The 19,847-nt window shown below is 37.2% G+C and overlaps 1 protein-coding gene and 1 long non-coding RNA gene across 12 annotated transcripts in view; one reads left to right on the top strand and one right to left on the bottom strand.

The window, feature by feature from the left end:
- Nucleotides 1-19,847, bottom strand: part of GSTCD (glutathione S-transferase C-terminal domain containing) — a 124,091-nt gene that overhangs the window by 30,427 nt on the left and 73,817 nt on the right. The gene's annotated exons all lie outside the window — the stretch shown is intronic.
- LOC122465460 lies at nt 4,938-14,305 on the top strand. The gene is made up of 3 exons (XR_006290348.1): nt 4,938-5,586; nt 5,691-5,754; nt 14,047-14,305. It is a non-coding gene; the product is annotated as an uncharacterized LOC122465460 (long non-coding RNA).

The raw sequence follows: 19,847 nt of genomic DNA, 5'->3' as shown, positions 1-19,847 counted from the left end.
CCAGACACAAATTACCAAAAAAGGCTTTACTGATTGCAGTGTGGGCTTGCCTTTAACAATCTAATAAAATTAACTTGTGAAATAGATGAGTTTTCAGAATATTCCTCCTAGCATGCTAAATGGAAGCAATTCTAATCCTACAGAGCTTTTTTGCACTAATGTAATAATTTATTAAACACTTTCATGGGTAACACTGGATGCAGGATATATAAAAAAAAAACACACCTATATTTTTGGAGGGGAAAATATCAGGATTGCCCACAAAAAATAGCATTTTATACAGCCCCAAAACAAATACTTCCCTGGCCAAACTTCCTGGTGAAAAAGAGCATTTGTCTTACAATAAAACATACCATGAAGCTTTGGTATTTGCTTTTCCCCTTGCTACTCCTTGTTGCTAGCTCCTTTCAGGGAATTTTCTGATTCAGCTTCCTTTACACTACATATACTGAAGAAGGAGGTATCGGTGGACTACGGCAAAGAAGTGCTTAGCATTGGCTAGCAACTTCCTTGCAAATCCATTGTAAAACTCCCATTGATTTTAACAGGAGCAGAGTTAGACTAATGCTTGCCACCCTAACTGTTTAAACAAGTTAAATCTGTCATTTTTCAACATTGGAGTTTCAACAGATCAATGGTGCCATAAAACATTGTTTGGATTGTTTTATTACAATGATGGTCAAAGTGGAAAATAAGTGAATAAATAAAAATAGTAATATTCACTGAGAGACTTTACTTTTATTACTCTTCTGCCTCTCATCATATACTCTCGGAGCAAAAACATTATACAGAAAGGAGAAGTCATTTTTGTATAAAAGGGAGATAATTTTATTTACATCCAGAAACATAAAATAAACACGATCTTCCAAAATATCTACCAATGTTTTGCCATTTTATAAAATGAACTCTACTACAATATGCCTTTTTCATGCAGACAGAAAATTATGTTATGAATAAAAGTATCAACTTGCCTTCTAGGAAATACTTTTTCTTAATATAAGTAAATTGTTGGATTGAAGTACCCAGTCACTGACAGAATGATCCAAAAAGCTCTAAGAACGCTTTTTCTGAATAGCAGTTTATTATGCACGGTGAAACTAAAAAGCTCTGAAGTCCTGAAAAGACAGAGGGCTTGTCTATACCATGGGGTAATGAGCTTTATGGGGATATCATTTCTAAAGTGCACTAACATGCATTAATTGATCCGTGTAGGCTCTGTTGGTGTGCACTACAAGTTCCCTAGTTCGCTTTAACATAGTACTGTTTCAAACAGCACTACGGTAAAGTGCACCAGCGGTGTCTACATGGACCAATTAACATGCAACAAATAAGTGTGCTTTAGAAATCACACCCCCATAGAGCACATTATCCCAACATGTAGACAAGTCCTTATCTGTCAGTAACAGAACAAAAGTCAATGCCTACTTCTTCTGAAACGTCTTGATTCCTTGCTCTTTATCACACACACACACTTTTCTCCAGCTTTAAACACTCCGAAAAGTCCCCCACTAAATGGAGAGAAGACAGTAACATGTGAATCTCCTTTAGACTGGCTTGACAATCGAAATTGTTTGGCTTCTTTTAGTTTTTGCTCACTGGACACCTTCCATGGTCATTGTGTGTCTAAGCCTTCACCACCTCATAAAAGTGAAATAGATACTTAGAGGAAAAAACCCAGTGTTCTATACAAACCCAGCATTCTATACAAGATCAACAGAAAGGCCAGCACTTGTTGCCAGCTGTCTCATTAGACATAAAGATAGATGCCTGCCTAGTAGATACACACCAACTAGAATGCTTAGGCCCTGATTCTGCAAACACCTGAGTAACTTTACACACTTAAATATTCCCATTGACTTCTACAGAACTATTAATGCACATAAAGTGACTTGTGCACAAATGTTTGTTGGATCAGGGCCTTAGTCTGCACACATTTAAATTTGTTTCAACATCACAAACAAGGAATGCAACAGAGGACTTAACACATCTTGCTGGAAAACATATAACATGTACTGTCAAAAAGTTAAGCTAGAGGAAAAACCTTAAAGCATGTAGTGTTATAGTATTTGTTTATTATTATTTTTTACAGTCAAACTAAGTAATATTTTTAGACAACCAAGGGGAAAAACAAACTACAAATCATGATTTTTGAATAAGTGGGTCAATAATAAAAAGGTCAAGAGGGACAACTGAACAACATGAGAATTTTTTCTAATTTTTAAACTTACATGCCATTCCTTTTGATCCTGTTAGTCAACCTGATCTCTGTTAAGCTAAGCTTTGTAAAATGGTTCATCATTTCAGGCATAAAAAATTAACCTTGTCTCATGTATACCTTTTCCATGATTTCCTGAAACGCCCAAGCAGCTATTAAACTGCCCTTAAACAACCGAAACAGGAACTTGGGCAGATTCTTTTTATAGTTTAACTGTATTAGAGGAACTTATTTGGACAAAAAACAAACCAAATCAATCTATAAAGAAACAAGTACCAGTGGGAGCCATTAAAGAGGCATGAAGACTTATGCTAAGCTTCTACAAAATTAAATGTAGCTAATTCATGCTTGTAAAATTGTTTTTTCTCAAATTGACATCTTCATGCTTCCCGAAAGACATCTGTTTAACAGCTGACAAGAAGCAAACTAAACAAAACATGCTGCTAACATTCATTTTAGATTTTGCTCTCACTGCAGCACTTTTTATCCTCTGTAGTTTTTGGTCTATACTTCAGCTGATTATGAAGAATCCTAACTGAGAAAAGTCAGTGAGTATTATCCCCACTAGCATGTACCTGTGAAAAAGTCACAGGTTAGTGGGACTGTGACATTACATGTACAATATTGTCAATCGCAAAGTTTCAAAAATTGTAAGTCAGGGCACACTGGAAATCATGAGATTGGTCTAAAACTCCTCAGATTTTATAACAACTATTGGCATCTTTTTGTCTGCTTCCTGATCCATTGAGGTTCATATTTTCAAACTTTTCTCCACAACCATGAGGACTAGGAATTGACTGTTTTAAAATGAAAGCTGAACATTTCATATAATCATGTGACTCCTTCTTCATCCCTTCTCTTTCTCCTTCCTTCTCTCGATTCTCTTCTCTCTCCATCTTCATCTCTCCTACCGTCTCTTCTTCAGAGCTCCATGAGCTGCTGCCACCAGAAGGCAACATAGTCAGACATCTTCAGCAATTGACAGTGTTTGTGAGGAGAAACAGACACACATGAACCTATACATTATATTTTACAGAGGCTAAACTGAGCCAGAGTTTAAATGGCTCGCTCAGCGAATCGTTATCAGAGCTGGAATTTAGATCTCAGAAAGCTTAATTCTGATCTCACAACAACTTTTCGCCAATCTAACACCACTGACAACAATTACTTTTGATTTACATCAGTGTAAATGAGATCAGAATGAGACCAAGTGATCCTGGCTTCCAGTCTCAAACTGTATTCAAGAACATATCCCTCCCTCTTTTTATTCAGTCAGTGTTCATATGGGCTTACAGTGTAGGTGTTAAAAATTATCAGTCCTACAATGCACAACCTTTCAGACAGAGAAGTTATACTAAATTAAACTCTCTGAGTTACACCTTATGCTAGTTCCAATCTTATAATCCCTTTATGACCCATTTTATTAGACTTTGGAAAGGACATGTTGTTTGATTTTGGTATTAGCTTTTAAGCAGCTTAAGCTCCAGTCAACTAAAGAAGTTTACTTTTTAAGAGAAAACCCTTATAAACTATCAGAACATGATTTACCCCTTACAAAAAAACAAAAACAACCCCCCCCCCACCCCATTAACCCTTAACATTAAGAGCAATTAAAAAAAAACTACTTTTTGGAAATAATACTAAGGGAAAGTATTCCAGTAAAGGATTGCCAAAATTTTTCCATTCAAGTTAAAATAAACTAAGACTCTTAGCTTAAACAAGTAAGCAAAATTGATCTGCATTAGTTTATTAAATAAGAATGAAAACAGTACTGAACAAATCTACATAGCTCTTCAACCAATTTAATTTACCTGTTTTATGAAACATGTTGCTGTTAGGGAGAAGATTAAAAACAGTAGCATAGAGCATACACTGTAAGACTTGTTCTTACATATAGGTGAAATTCACTCTTGTGCAGAGAGAGAGCACAAGGCCTGTATACCACTTTAGTCCCACTAAATGGGACTTAAATGAGGCACAGATATCATGCTGGCCCTCTGCATTGAGGTGTATTTTATTACAGTGTAAAGCAAAACATTAACCAATGCACTTTTCTGCAACACTGCAGCTTTATGTTAGCTTACTTATATTCCAACACTTTAAATGTTATTTTTAAATACTGATTTTATTAAATGACTTACTTGGGTATTTTAATGCACTAGCTTTTCAGCCAATGGAGACCTATATATTTATTATTATTTAGATTGCATCTGGCGATAGTTTGAAAAATAATCATCTTCCGAGTCTTTAGATGAAATGGCTTTTCCACACTAGAAAATTTTTACTTAAAATTTCCCACGGTTGCTATGATCAATTCACTTGCACCAATGGTGGTAATAGCAGGAGTTATAGTACACAAGGCACCTGCCTCATCTGCCATTTTAAGATAGACTGAACATGGTTAGAAAATGAACCAGTGCTTTAACGCTGGCAGCTGCTTGGAGCCCTGTATACACTAGCACTGCCATAGTTGCTATCACTAGCAAAGCTGAACCCAATGTAGCAAAACAGCATTTGGTATCTGAACAGATTGTAGCAAAAATTTTCTAGCATGGACATAGCCTATAAGAAACAATGCTTCATACAGATATTATTTCAGTTTTACAGATATGTAAAGAGAGACTTGCCAGGAACAGAACTCAGATATTTTCATACCATCTGCTGATCTAACTACTAGAGTGTTTATCATTACTGAATATTAAATATATTTAAATAAGTATTTTTGTGTAACAATTTAAGCATTCATGTATCTACAAGACAGTACTTAAGCACGTAATTTAGTATTCTGTATCTCCTTTCCTTTTGTTTTCTCTTTTTATTTTTCCCTTCCATTATATAAATTTGAATCTCTCTTCCTCATTTTGTCCTTGTCTGTCTTCTCTTCCCTTTTCTTTTTCATCCCTCCCTTTCCTTTCCTGTCTTGTCTTTCCTCCTTCTCATAGTTTCTCAGTATCATCTTGTTATTCCTATCAGTTTCTCTTCCTCATTCCTAATCTCTCTTCTGTGCCACATTCTGTCACTTCTCTTCCCCAGACCCATAATCTCACTACTTTTTGGTAACCAGTGCTCTTACTCTTTCCTTTTGCTTCTAATCTTGCCAATCCACCCTCCACCCTATGATGATTTAGCAAAGGTGTTTGAGTCAAGAGGGAAAAGGGAAAAAAGGAAAATCAACACAAACAAGAAAAGACTCAAAGGGGAGAAAAAAAACCTTAATCTAGGTTTAAAGTAAAATGTAGTCCTCAATAATAATGAAAGAAATAAAGCATATCGCATGAAAAGATGAAACAGAAGTCCATGCAGTACCTTCACATAAGATAAGAAAAGCCATATGCAATGAGAAACGTCATCTCACCAGTACTGGATGAAAGGTCTGAAAGATACCTTACAATCCTATAGTCATCCACTGAATCTCACCACACATTTAACATACAAATCACTTTAATAGGTTTTTTTGTTGTTTTTGTTCAAACAGACTCTCACCATTTTGAATTCTCCTCAGCAGAGAGCACCGAAGAGTCTGGGAGACAGAAGAAAAGGTGGGTGTGGAACAGTTACCGTATTTGCAGCTATAACGGCATGAAAAATCTTGGATGGTGACAGAGAATCTTCAGTCACTACAAAGTGAAAACTCAGTGTGTGAAGTGTTGTTGAACATAGAAATTTGAAATTAACTGGGCCATTCCAACAACTGAACAATATATGCAACATGTCAATAGGGCTGTTTTTTTATACACAGACTTCAGAATGAGACACTTCAGTTACACATGTTGCATGAATTAAACCAAATGCTCCTTATCTTCATATTCTGTGGAGAATCCAAACTAGTCTGCCATCTCATTCAGTGCACCACTGCAATTATCAATGCCTTTTTAGCATGATCCTGTGTAAATATGAGATTTACGGAAACTGTCAGGCTGGATCAATACTGATCTATAAAATATAAAATACTGTTTAATTAATAGTAAAACTGTTATTTATATAGTTTTAATTAGTTAAAAGGACCAAAACACTGTTTAAAAGTTCATGTGAAACTTTCAGTAATGAAGTGCTTCCTTCATACAATTTTCATTTAACATGCAATAACTGATTGGCTACTTGTAGCTTTTTATATTTTTTGTCCAGTTTGAAAGAAAAAATACTGTAAATACCTAATAAAAGCTAGGAATGTTTTCTAAGTGGTTTTAAACAACACCACTGAGCTTTGACAAGTGCTTTGTGATCCTATGACTTCTAACAGCAGAATCTGTTTTCTCTTGTGCCATGTACTTCTACTGTAAAAGCAGGCCTTCAGTATTAAAGCTTGAATCACCTCCGGGATTGTATCCTGAAATAAATCAGTTTGTATCACAAAAAGTATGCATCAAAGACTGAATAAAAGTGTGTTTTTGATTCGTATTTTTCTTTTCCTCACCCTTACTTAGGTCTGTGTTTTCTGACTCTCCTTCATATTATGAAAGGGATGCTGAATGTGTTAGAAGGGCCAATACCAAGTGAGATGGCAGAGTGTCATTTGGGTATAATTAAGTTCTTAAATTCAGCTACTGAATGCTGGACATATACTTTTTCATACCGTTTACCACAGCTGGGTATGGTTACCTGGTATTCCTCAGATATTTTAGTTTCTCTGTGGGTATCCAGGTTGGGTCAGAATCAAAATTTTAATACCTATCCATTTTAATATTTATCTTAAGAACTTTTTGAATAATATCTCTCTGTCTTGACTCTTTTGATCCAAGGGTTTGCCAAACCACCTTGGTACACAGCTTCCCTGCAAGAATGCTCAGAGGCCTTAATACATTAACATTTATTCAGAAAGATAATCTGTAAATATCTCTGCTGCATTTATATTTGCCATAAATACAGTAATTATCCATATTAATAGAATCAAGACATTTGGGGGGTTCATTTGTTCAGCCTTCCCCCTCCCCACATTAGTTTTTTCATTGTCTTCAGTTTGCATATAATACACCTGCACACCTGATACACCACACCGAGAACCAGATAAAGCATACTAATAATTCAAAAACCACAAATTATTAGAATCTATTTGACAACAAACTAGTGCAAGAAACTTAAAACAAATATTTCCTTGTTCTGTTTAAATACATTACAAAACCAAAGTAATACTACAGTTCCGTGTACTATGTGTCAGTTGATGCTTTCCAGTGTCTCTTGGCTAATACACATTGTCTCATTGTGCATCCTTCAAAGGAAAGGCTGTGAAACAAGACAATTCTTTCACACAAAGGAAGCAAGAGGTGATTTTACTGATTAGCCACGAACCAACCAATGTGTGAAAACTAAATATTTTATGCCATTCCTTTTTCAGAAAAGCGTATTTTTTTTTAAACATGCAATATTTTCAAATAGTAGCTTTGTTTTATTTTTTAAAATTATATGTGTGCCGTACTCCAAACAGGAGAAAAATACCTCATATCCATAACATAGATAATGCAGAGTATGCTATCCCTGATTTATTTAAAAAAAATCACAATTAGCTATTCTTTAAGAAAATTTTAGTATAAGCATAAAGAGCCAATTAAATAGGGAGAAACTTTGTGTATATCATTTCTGAATGGTGCATGAAGATAACAGTGGTATTTCTGAAATGTTGTTACACAGGATTAATACTGATTAAAAATACTTTCAAAGAAGCTAATTGTCTATTAGTTCCCAAACACAAACACATTTTTTTTTTTTTTTTTTTTACATAAAAGCAAAGAAGAGTCATCCTTATTGATATAAATTTAACAGATTTTCAAAAGAACATAACTCATAGCTCACACAAATTTCCACAGGTTAGCTAATCCTGTTAAAATCCAAAATAAAGACAAAAATCAGCCCAAGTTTCCAAGACTTAGTTTATACAATTATAATTTAATAGGTACTCCCTGCCTAGCTAACAGCTAATCCAACTTCAAAAAGATTCTAGCTCTCTTGCATTGCACAGCTTTTTTCAGGGTGGGCCTTTGCGTTACTTTCAGACAATTTATGAAAACAAAGTGTCAAGAAATCCATAAATCTCTTTATCGGCCTTTGAAATAGAGACAAGGGTCTGGATGGAAATAAAAACTGTGTGCTCTGCTGCGAATGTGGGCCCCACCCCAGTTCTATACTCAAGTCCTCTTAACTTCACATTTAAAAACTGAAGGAAGGATGGAAAGACTTGGACAGTTTGGTCCTCATATAGCAAGCTTTTCCGAATAAAAGCTGGCTGATGAACAATGTAGCAATTCTTTACGTGTCCATTTTCATGCTAGTTACGGATGTCCCTAACTGCACCAGTTCTACCTGTGGCTAAAATGTAACTAATTTCCATAAATTGCCGCTAATGCAATATACTTAACAAAACTGCATTGTGAACATATTGCACCAGTGCTCCACAAACTATAGGATAGTGGCTGCCTATCCACTTCCAGATTGAATTAAAAGGCCTGGTCTGCACCTAGAAGGTCCATAAAGCACAAGGCTATCTCAAAGTCTATTATCCCACAAAGACAGCTATGGTCCACAGGGATGATGCAACTAAACTGATCTATGACAAGACTCTTTGGTCAATAGGGCAGGCTATTTTCAAGAGGCAGGAGCCTAGCTATGGAACACTTTACCACAGATCATCGACTAAACCTAATCCTGACCATGTTTGGGTCTAAATGCAAACTTACCTTTTTGAGGGGGACCAGCTTTTCTCAGGACCAAACAACAACAGGGAGTATGGATGGAAGTAGAAGAAGGTGGAATGGTAAGAAGAAACATCCCAAGAGGAATAGTTGATTTCCCTGACTGGTTTTATGAAGGCCCACTCTTTCATCTGGTTATGTTGTAATTTTGTTTTGTGGGAACCTTTCGTTTTACCAGCTGTTGACTCTTCTAATATGTCTTATATGAAGTATATATTTATGGACCATCTGCACAATATCCTTCTTTGTTGGAACCCACTGCCTATTTCAACAGCAAGAGATAATTAACTCAAGTAACTTAACAAAGAGGTTTGGCCCTCACTTACCAAACAATGCCAGAAATGACAGCAGACAGGACACCTCTCAAGCCACCTTTCCCTCTTTGGCTCTCTCATCCCTCCAGCAATGTAACTTACTGCACCCAGGCACCCACATGCTTACTCATTGCATTGATCTCAGGAGCTGAGGAACCAATGGATGTAGGGACATGGAGGCCTCAAGAGTTGTACTGGGCTGGCGAGGATACCGCAGCAGCTGTAGCCATGGCTGATTTCCTCTTGTAGAGGGACAGGAGGCTGCTGTATTAGACCAAACCTTGGATTCCACATCCATTTAAACGTGCAGTGTGACCAGCATTCAGACACTGGCTATATATCTGGCCTTTCAAGCGCACTCCTGGCATACACATTCCAATGTTGCTATCCCTTCTTAGGAATGGGGCCCCCACAGCCTAGCTGTCCTAAGCCTCAAGACCAGTAAAGACCCTCCAACTCTCCTTAATAGCTCTCTCACATGCTCTCCAATGCTCTTTCCCCCATAGGTACTCTTGGTTACTGTTTCACCCTTCAGAAACTTCGTGACAGTTAAAGCAAGAGGGACATAGATTTTACAATGGCACTTCTAAACTACACCCTTTTCCCTCATAGACAAAACACAAAAGTTATACAGATCTACAGAAAAATGAACACTTATATGCAAGATCCTGCCCTCAGCTTCCTCACCCCTCCCGAGACTCCTTTGAATCTTAGTGCCTTCCAAGGGGGCCAAGATTCTTTTGCACTCCCCATCCTACCAAGTCTTCTCTTCTGGCTCTGGTCTCCCCAAGGATGGCCAGTGAGAGAAACAGCTCAGAGCAGAATTTTCCATTTTATAAAGTTCCAGTTCCCTCCTGAGTGGCTTCAAGGTCCTTATCAGGTGATTTACTGGTTAGTTCCAGACCACCTGCAGTATCAGACTGGGAAAACTGGTTCCCCTGGGCTGCCACAACCCCTTGAACTAGAGTACTTCCATCTGAATGGAAGACCATCCAGGCTGACAACTCTTAATTGCTCTCCATTATTAGCCCTGTGTTAGATGCAAGAATTTCTCCTGACACCTTTTGGGTGTTTCAAGACTTCAATGTCAAAGTGAAGGCACAGTGCAGTTTTACAATCAAAGTAGTGTTCACAGAACAGAAAGGATTTGCATATTAATATAGACATACAGAATTACACTCATCTATCACAGATGCTTTGGCAGGACGCATCTGAGGTTACCATGCCAGCTACCCACCGCACAATCCCCACATCCCTGACCTTACCTCTTGCAGCCAGGTCCCCCACTCACTGACGAGAAATAAGAGCCCCTGGCAAAGATGGTAGCCCAGGGAAAAGATCGGTTCCCTTCCCAACAAGGGCTGACTTATGGGACCAGCAGTAGAGTGCTCAAAATGCTTCAGATTCAAAATTCCTAGAGACAAAAAGCCAAATGCTTGTATCTCCAGCAAAATTTTGGAGACTTGGTATGAAGAGATATGTGGAAGGAGGAATAAGTTTGAACGTCCTCACACTCTCCCTTCTAGCACTGGGTTCTCTCCATCAGAGAAGGGAGGAAGGACAACAGAGTCCACACCCATCTCTCTCTAATGTATTTTAATTGTTGTGTGGCATTAAGATAGTATGGTGACAGATGCATTAGAAATACTTTGACAGGGAGACCCTGGACCAGAGTCTTTAGTGGGGAATTACAGATTGATATATTATGAATGAATTGCATATATTCAGTCATTCATAGATTATCTGCTGCATTTTTGTAAGCACTTTTGGAATTGATTAGAAGCCAGCAGAAGCAGAAATTAACAAACTCCTTTTCAGCAGAAATGAATTTCTTATTACCATACATCAGCTTTCTAACTTTTCCAATGGCTAGATTCCTGATAGCAAATGGGGTCCTAGTGGTACGCCCACCCATTTAACTTCAGAAATCAATTCTGAGATAAAATTCAGAAATAAACACTAACAAAGTGATAGGTCTAAGCAGACTTGGTCTAACTTTCAGCACATAGTTTGAACTTTGCAAAATATCCACCTTCTGGAAAAGAACACTACATCCTTTCTACGGACAGTGAGAAGACATGGTCCACCAGTCCACCTGTCAAAATGAAATGAACACACACAAAATTATGGATTAAATAAAAGATCTCTACCACTTGACTACCTCAAATTCCATGTGATTTCTAACTCTGGTAAATTAATGGCTTATACTCTCTCCATCTATCAATTATCATTTTAAAATGTAATTTCTGATTAAAAGATTCATGGAGCTAATGACCACTTATTCTTATACATATCTGGTATTCTATAAATTGAATAAATATTAAGATATAATTTATTAACAAATTAGATTATACATATCTGTTCAGCTAATTATTTGATTCCATCTTGTGGTAGTGCCTATTATAATTATTTATAAATCAAGAATTTTTTCAAAATTCACATATAAAACTCCATTTAAATGAAAAGTGAAAGGTATTCATTCCTTTTCCAGAGAACCTTATTTAATTTTTACTTTTAAGTTTATGGATTGTTAGTAATATGTTTAGCATCTGTAGTTTTCCCCGGACACTTATTTATATTGTTTTTGTATTTATGATGTGAAGTTATAAATAAATATCTCAATAAAAATAAATTACAATTAGTCTAAATATGGACCCCACAATATTGGCCAAAACAATAACCAGCAGGACACAAATGCTATTCGAGGGAGATCAAGGAATGTTTCTACAAGGAAGATCAGACTATAAACATCTCAAAATATCCACATTTCAACCAAAATGGAATGTGTATCATCATAACAGAATAGGCCTAATAAGGAATCAAAGACAAAAGTAAGTTTAGACACATAAAGGCTATTTGTCATAGGGACTTTTGTTTGGCATATTTGATGGGAAGAACTTTGGCCTTAATATATACAATTGGATTAAACAAATGTACACAAAGCTAAATTTAGAATTAATTAAACTGCCTATACAAGTTTTGTTCTTGGGGAGCATGCTGTCACCTCTTTTCTGTCAAAGATTCTCTCGCTAACCCAGAATGCATGGGAAGACATGCAACACCTGTACTTCAACTATACATCTCATCAGATCTGGAGTTTAGGCACAGAGAAAGAATTAGCTGTAAATAAAATATGCTTGTAGGTTCATAAACCGATTTATAACTAGACATAGTAGAGGCACTAGTATGAACTTCCAACAACAGTTATGAGGACAGTATATATAGTTCTCCCTCAGTTATTGAATCTAACGTATAGAAGACCTCTCAATATCCCTTATCCATTCTTTTAATATGCTACTGGATCATTTTAGCTTTGGGGAGAGGGAGAAAAGACTCCAAGAAAAAAAGTAGCTACTATGATATTTACATCACAGGCAAACTAGCCTCAGGGTCCAGATATAAATCTGTATGCTAGTGGATAACACAGACGCAACACATAGTGTGGTATAAAACCCTGTCTACACTAGTAAGTATTACCAGTTATACCAATAAAGCTATACAGCGATAACCCCTCATGTGGGCACTCTTATTCCAATATAAGGGTGGGCTCTTACTGGCATGAGAGACTACATGGGGTTTTTACCAATATAAGGATAATAAGTTTACATTCACATGTCAGATTCAATTACAAAAAAAAATTCCATTCTAGACAAGGGCTAAATTAGGAGAATGAACACCATTTGTAGAAATAGGATGTGCACCGAACCTTCAATAGAACTAAAAACATCAAGTGATATTCAACTTTAAGAGAATGTATTTGTTGCAATGGTATTTGGCCAGGAGGCCACCTTGCCTTCCACAGATACCACACAGTAGTGAACTCTACCAGTCTCTAGACAGAAAATTCTGGGGAGAGGTAGTAAAAAAGTCTCAATGTCCTCAACTCTGGAAATCACTTCCCCCTTTGATTCGACAGAGATCAAGTCTCCTGACCTTCAAGAGATGTTGTAAAGCTCATCTGATCTCTCATGATTTTGCTTTAGTCGAGTAGTGGGCAAGAGAGCAGGCAGGTTAGTATAACGCTTGTTTGGGAAAGGTCATATTTATCCCTAATTTATTTTCATGGTTATAACAGGCAAGTATAAAAATTCATCGTCTTGTGTAGTCAACTGGAATTCAGTTGTGGATTAGGTGAGCATTTTGAAGCTGATTCCGTGGTTTAATCAAGCAATAAAAATTGTCACAATGGCAAAACATTCCTAAAATAAATTCTACTTATTAGGTGCATAGGTCTTATGCTGGCTCTCTGCTCAAAGGTCAGTTTCACCCAAGATGATCCACATGCACAAAGGCTTTGCAAATGTTTGTTGGGGGAAATACAATACTTGCCTGGTAACCAGGTTCCCAAAGAAATATTTGATGTTTTATTCTTCCCAACCTATCCACATACACATATCAACTACAGCTGATAAGTAACATTTCATTAAATCTAAAAAAATTAATCACAGGATCATAAAAATTCTGCATTTTCCCCATGTTCCCTTGCAAAACACTTCACATTATTTTACAATGCTCACACCATAAAAATGGCAATGAATTTTCCCCTTATTTGCATGTCTGCCAATGGGCGTGACAGCATGGAATAAATGTTCACTTCTGAGGTAATACTTTTTTTAAAAGGTCAGGGGAGATTTGTAGTAAAAAGGCTCTCAATTTGTAGAAAATAGCAAGTATAAAGGGTATTTCATACTACTAGATAAATTCACAGTTCAGTATCTTACAAAGAGCTTGAGCATTCAACTGCTATCACAGTGAGAAGAGAGCTCACTGGATTTATTTGCTGCATGTACTATATTCTCATTTTTTAAAGTGTTTAAAAATGTATTTATTACAGGAAGAAGCAGGGGAAACAGCTTCAGAAAGCTCTGTCTGGGAGTTACAAGACTGGGTATGAATTGTATTCCAAATCCTGATTTCCAGATGGCATAGATATAAATCTATTGTGGATAACAAATTATTACTACAACAGTCTTCTTGTTTTTATACTGAAATTACATTCACGTGCTGCAACTAATCAATTTCAGGAAAATAAATTATCAATTTAAATATGACCTGCAAATAATTTCTATAAATGCAGCAGTGACAGTCAGGGTTAGAGGGGCCTTCTGTATATAATTAGTTTAAAAGTTAATGCAACATAAGCATATTTTAAATTTGAGGTCCATATTTTACTACTAATCTATGTTGACATTAGTGGGAATTTGGAGTATAAGTGACCCAAAATATGCTGAACGTTTCTCTTAGCTATTGGTGACATATAAAACATAATTCTAAAGCAGAGGAAATGTTTAAAAAATGCAAAATCATCTTCATTAAAAAAGAGAAAATGCCACAAGGATATTAATACTGCACTTTTCTTCAGAGTTATCAGTGTACTGTAAATGCATGAAAAACTAGCAAACAAAATATACAGGTGATCACAAATATGGAAAAGGAATGGCAAAGAAGGAGAAACTGTAAATGATAGAAATATCCCCCTCAATCCCTCTCCAGGAGCCAGCCCGGGCTTGGGATCTCTTTTTACTCCCCCATCACTGGTGACAGCCCAGGCTCAGGCTCTCCTTCCCCCGCCCTTCAATCCCCCCCTGGGAGGCGGCGGCGGCAGCAGCAGCAGCAGCTGGGCTCCAGCTGTCAGCCCCAGAGTGGCAGCAGCAGCGCGGAAGTAAGCGCCCCATTGCCACCCTTACTTCTGCCAGGGGTGAAAGTAAGCCGGTATGCCCCGGTACGGCGTACCGGGACCAGCTTTCCCAGGCGGCAATTTAAAGCCCTGGGGTAGCGGTGGCGGGACTCCAGCGGGGATTTAAAGGGCCCCGGAGCTCCAGCCGGCGCCAACGCCCTGGGGTTGTTTAAATCCCCGCCTGAGCCCTGCTGCCCGAGCCCTGAGGTAGCGGCGGCAGGGCTCTGGTGGGGATTTAAAGGGCCAGGGTGGTAGCAGCGGCTGGAGCCCTGGGGCCCTTTAAATTCCCGAAGGAGTCCGGCCACCGCTACCCCAGGGCTCGGGCAGCAGGGCTCAGGCGGGGATTTAAAGGTCTCAGGGATCCAGCAGCTGCTACCACAGCGGAGCCCCAGGCCCTTTAAAGCTCTGCCAGAGCCCAGAGCCCCAGGGTAGCGATGGAAGCCGGGAGCCCCCAGGGCTCCTCAGTGATTTAAAGGGCTTCGGTAACTGAAGCCCTGGGCCCTTTAAATCGCCCCTGAGCCCTGGGGCTCCCAGCCGCCTCTGCAGCTGAAGCCCCAGGCCCTTTAAATCAAGATGTAAAGGGCCCCGGGGATTTAGGGCCCCGCCTCTTCCGGTTGAGGCCACGCCTCTTCCGGTTGAGGCACGCCCCCCCGCTCAGGACTCCAGCGTACCATAAGTCCCCTAACTTACTTTCACCCCTGACTTCTGCACTGCTGTTGGTGCGGTATTGCCTTCAGAGCTGGGCACCCAGCCAGCAGCTGCTGCTCTCCACTCTGCCTTCAGAGCTGGGCAGCGGTAAATGTACTTGTGGAGGGGTTAGGGCATAAGCAACTATAGACACAAAGAAGGGAGGCATGATCAAATAAGTCTGAGAACCACTGCTTTATATAGTTGCCTGTGATAGTTTGCTATCCAACACTGGTATAGCTGGATGCAATTTAAAAACACAGATTAAGGGTGTTGTAAGAATTTAACAAGTGATTTGACCTTACTTAAACATCAGATTCATTATTTTTAAAACAAAACCTATATTATATAGTCTTAACTTCCTTGGCTCTTCTGTTGTCTATAAGAATGTTAATCTTCAGACATTCATTATGTTTAAAGTAATAATATGAACATGTAGTCAATTAGTTCCATAACAGAGATTTACAGGAGTCTGTCCTAAAATCAATCCTGCATGCACATGAGTGACTTCATATAATATCCAGTTCAATTCAATGAGAGTACTCACATGAACATGCGTTTTCAAGATTGTGGCCTTAGTATTTGTCATGAAAGCATACCTAACTGATTAAAATGATACAACAGTTGGCCCTATATAGGATGAAGTCTAGCATTCAAGTAGTCTCATTTTATTTTAAATCAACTATCTTGCTTTGTTTCATTTTTAGATATGAGGTGACAAACACTGATAATGTGTATACAGTTGGCTATTTAGTCCTAAACCTACATGCTATCTTTCTAGAGAAAAAAATATTTTCAAGTTTAGATTTCTGAAATGGCAGGGTTTTTTGTTTTGTTTTTGATTGTTTGATAAATATGTTAGGGCCTTTTATTTTCATTGAGTCTATAAATTATTTCTGGTAAATATAAAGTAACCCACAGTATAAATAAAATAATCTTCACTGGTTAAATGTTTTAGAACCAATATTTTAAGTTGTAAATAATGTTTTAAAGGACGTATTGTGACAGCAAAACCATCCATGACAAACAACAAAATGGAAAATACATTTGTTTGAAATATTTTTGCAAAACACAATTCCACAAATTAGTTCAGAGATGAAGTGTCTGAAATGTAATTACAAACTGAGAATTTAATAGATCTATTATTCAAAACTAATACATGTAAGTTAAACATTTATTTGGAATGGGCATCAGCTGTCTAGCTCACTATATTTTAACTCACCATCCATCTCAATCTCTGTGGGGATGAAATCTGGGGCATTATTATTGACTCCAGCTTTTAAACAGAACTCACAGCTGGCTTCAAAGAGAAGTTCTACTTAAAGACTGACAACATGATACAGCCCCAATGCTCACTGAAGACAATGGAAAGACTCCTATTGACTTCAGTAGGTTTTAGATGGGCCCTAAAACTTTGCCTGTGGAATACTGGGATCTACAGAGTACTTTATACAGTAAAAGTATCACCTTGTTTCTGATTCTACCTGTCTGCTAAAAGAAGTATCTTTTAACATGACTAGAGGGAAGCTTTCATTGATTTTCGCAATAACTCCACAATAGTCTTTCTTAGCAAGGTTCTATATAGTTGTTCTGTTTAACACAGTACAATGCAGATCCTTGCTCCCCACCTAATTATGTTACATTTTTATACAATCAACTGCTTTTGCCAAAAGCTGGCCCAAAGCTCCTTTGAATCTGATTACATATCCTCATTATCTGCTCTGTCTCTGAGCTTTATTTTTGTAACAGTTCAATTGGCAGAGCAATTGCTGTTGTGTGTCAAATGGGATGTTTGACTACTCTGTCTCTACTTGCAAGAAGGTAAGGATGGTCTTGCAAGTGGGGAGTACAATGTTAGGTGTTCTTGCTCTGACCTGCCCAATGTAAATGCAACTGCTGATTTGTTTTCCAAATGGCAGGAAGAGGACTCTTAACATGGTGATTCTCTATTGCAATTTCCAATACTTGCAGAGAGTAGACCTCTGTGATGCTTTTTTATTTTTAATGTGATTCCACGATACCTGAGACAAATTTTTAACGATGATAATCACCAAGCATAAAGCTTCTGGAATCAGAATTTAGCTGACTGATGGCACACGAGACAAAGTAGAATACAGTTTTTCTTCTGCAGCTAACAGGTCCCAGTTCTGCAGCTTGTGAGTGGGAGAACACTATGCCCAGTTGGAGCCCACTGAAGTTAATGTGTGTCTGGCTGCATGCGAGAAGTTGCAAAATCAGGGCCAGAGACTGCAATGAAGTGCTGGGAGGAAATATTCAAAAGCTGATTAAGCCGTCTTTATGGCCACTGGAACAGGGGCCAATGATTTGGTCCTTTGTTTTTGAAGTATGGCTAATTATTCTGCTACTATTTAGTTATAACTGAGAATGTTGTTATAGCTTCAAAAATACAGTTCTTCGAAATAAAAAAAATCCATTACTATATTATAATCCTAAAAACATTTTAAATGAAGGGAAAAAACTGCACATGCAAGATGCGGAAAAAACAGATACAAGTCTGACTGTAGGAAGTCTGATTATAAAGTTTTCCAAATATAATAAAAGTCTGCATAAAAGCAGAGAAGACAGTAGGTTTTTTTGTTTGTTTGTTTTATGTTTGTTTGTTTTTCTGCAAAGTAATTCCCCCTGGAGGAATCCTGGACTACTGTTTACTTTTAAACAACAACAAAAGTCTATAGTGTGTTTGCGTGCATACATAAACACACTCCCAAAGCCAGCTCCTCAGCTGGAGTAAACTGATATAGCTTCAGTGCAATCAGTGGAGCTTTACTGATTTATACCAGCAGAGGATATGGCCTACACACACTCTTTTTCAAAGCTAACAAATTGTCTTAAATTACTTGAAAACAACAAGATTTGCTACAAACAGGCCTCATTATTGTAAGAGTTTATTATTTATTTCATCATATTTATTCACTTGGAGGTTGACACATTCCATTTTAGCAACTCTTGCACACACACACAAAAATTGCTGGAATGACAGAAGATAAGTATGCATTTCATTATCATGCATCAGTAAAAAATTCACAAAATATGCTTTTAATTTTATTCATGCAGCATCAGCAAGATGTGTTAGACAGGACTAAGTAGCCTTTTGTGATACTTAATTTCACCCTGAAGCTGTTTTTAGTTAATTTTAAAAACAAAGTAATCTTCTCATCAGTAACAAATATCACTGCTAAATTTAAGAGACCAGAAATAACATAGCAGACAGAAGTTAAATGAACACTATGTTAGATACATAGAAAGATGAAATCCAATAGGAAATTAATATATTTTGGAGCACTTCAATATGTGGCATATTTTAGGTACAAAACAGACATTGTGTATTAAATAAAAAGTAGGCCTTAAATTCATCTCACAATTTTTTAAATGTTACACAGATATTATTTTAGATAGATACATTTAAATGGACACTAATAAATTAAGGCCCTGATTCTACTAGCACTCACTTGCTTAAATTTTACACATGAACTCAATGGCACTAATCGTGTATAAACCTAAGCACATGCATGTTTGCAGAACTGAGGCATTAATTAAGCTCAAAGCAATCATTTTATAAAAGAAAACTTTAAAAAAAACCTAAGAATAAAATAAATGTTTCTATGCATTTTTCTGAAATGTTTAAATATACTCTGTTCTTAAAGAAATATTTCCCCAAAGTGTTTGAAATGCTACAGTACTAACGTGAAATGGTCCTGATTCATTTTCATTGTTCAAGCTGAGAAAAATGAAAAAAGTTAATAAAAGGCATACATGTTGACAAGTAAAATACACTGTAAAAATTCTTTCACTTTAATAACTTTTCAGTGTTACTAATGAATTTTGTTTTCTTACAATATATGAGTTTCCAAGCTAGAAGTATCCCTTTAAACATATTCAAATAAACTAATATTGGCAAGTAGAAATATGATGCTATAGAAACCAGAATGTTTTGATGCACCATCAAAATGTTCAGCGTACTCTAGGCCAAGCAATGATTAGGTCTGTGTTAAAATAATAAACTCCAAAGAAACTGCATTTATGAGAAAGACAAAAATGTATATATTCATAAACTCTCTTCCTATAAGTTAACTTAAGCTTGCAAGAGAGTCAGGAAAGATTACAAACAGAGGCATAAAATCTTCTCACCAGCCCCAATGATGAAAAATTAGTGAAGACATTTTAGAGGGCCCAATTCTTGGGACTCAAAAGACTGGCCACATGTGGTGAAGTGAAGTGTGAACAACCAATGAGTTTTAGGATAAATCATT

Source organism: Chelonia mydas, chromosome 4 (genome assembly GCF_015237465.2).
Source record: "Chelonia mydas isolate rCheMyd1 chromosome 4, rCheMyd1.pri.v2, whole genome shotgun sequence".
In the NCBI taxonomy this organism is placed as follows: Eukaryota; Metazoa; Chordata; order Testudines; family Cheloniidae; genus Chelonia; species Chelonia mydas.
Note: the sequence above shows the minus strand (reverse complement) of the source record. Positions and strands in the feature narration are given on the sequence as shown.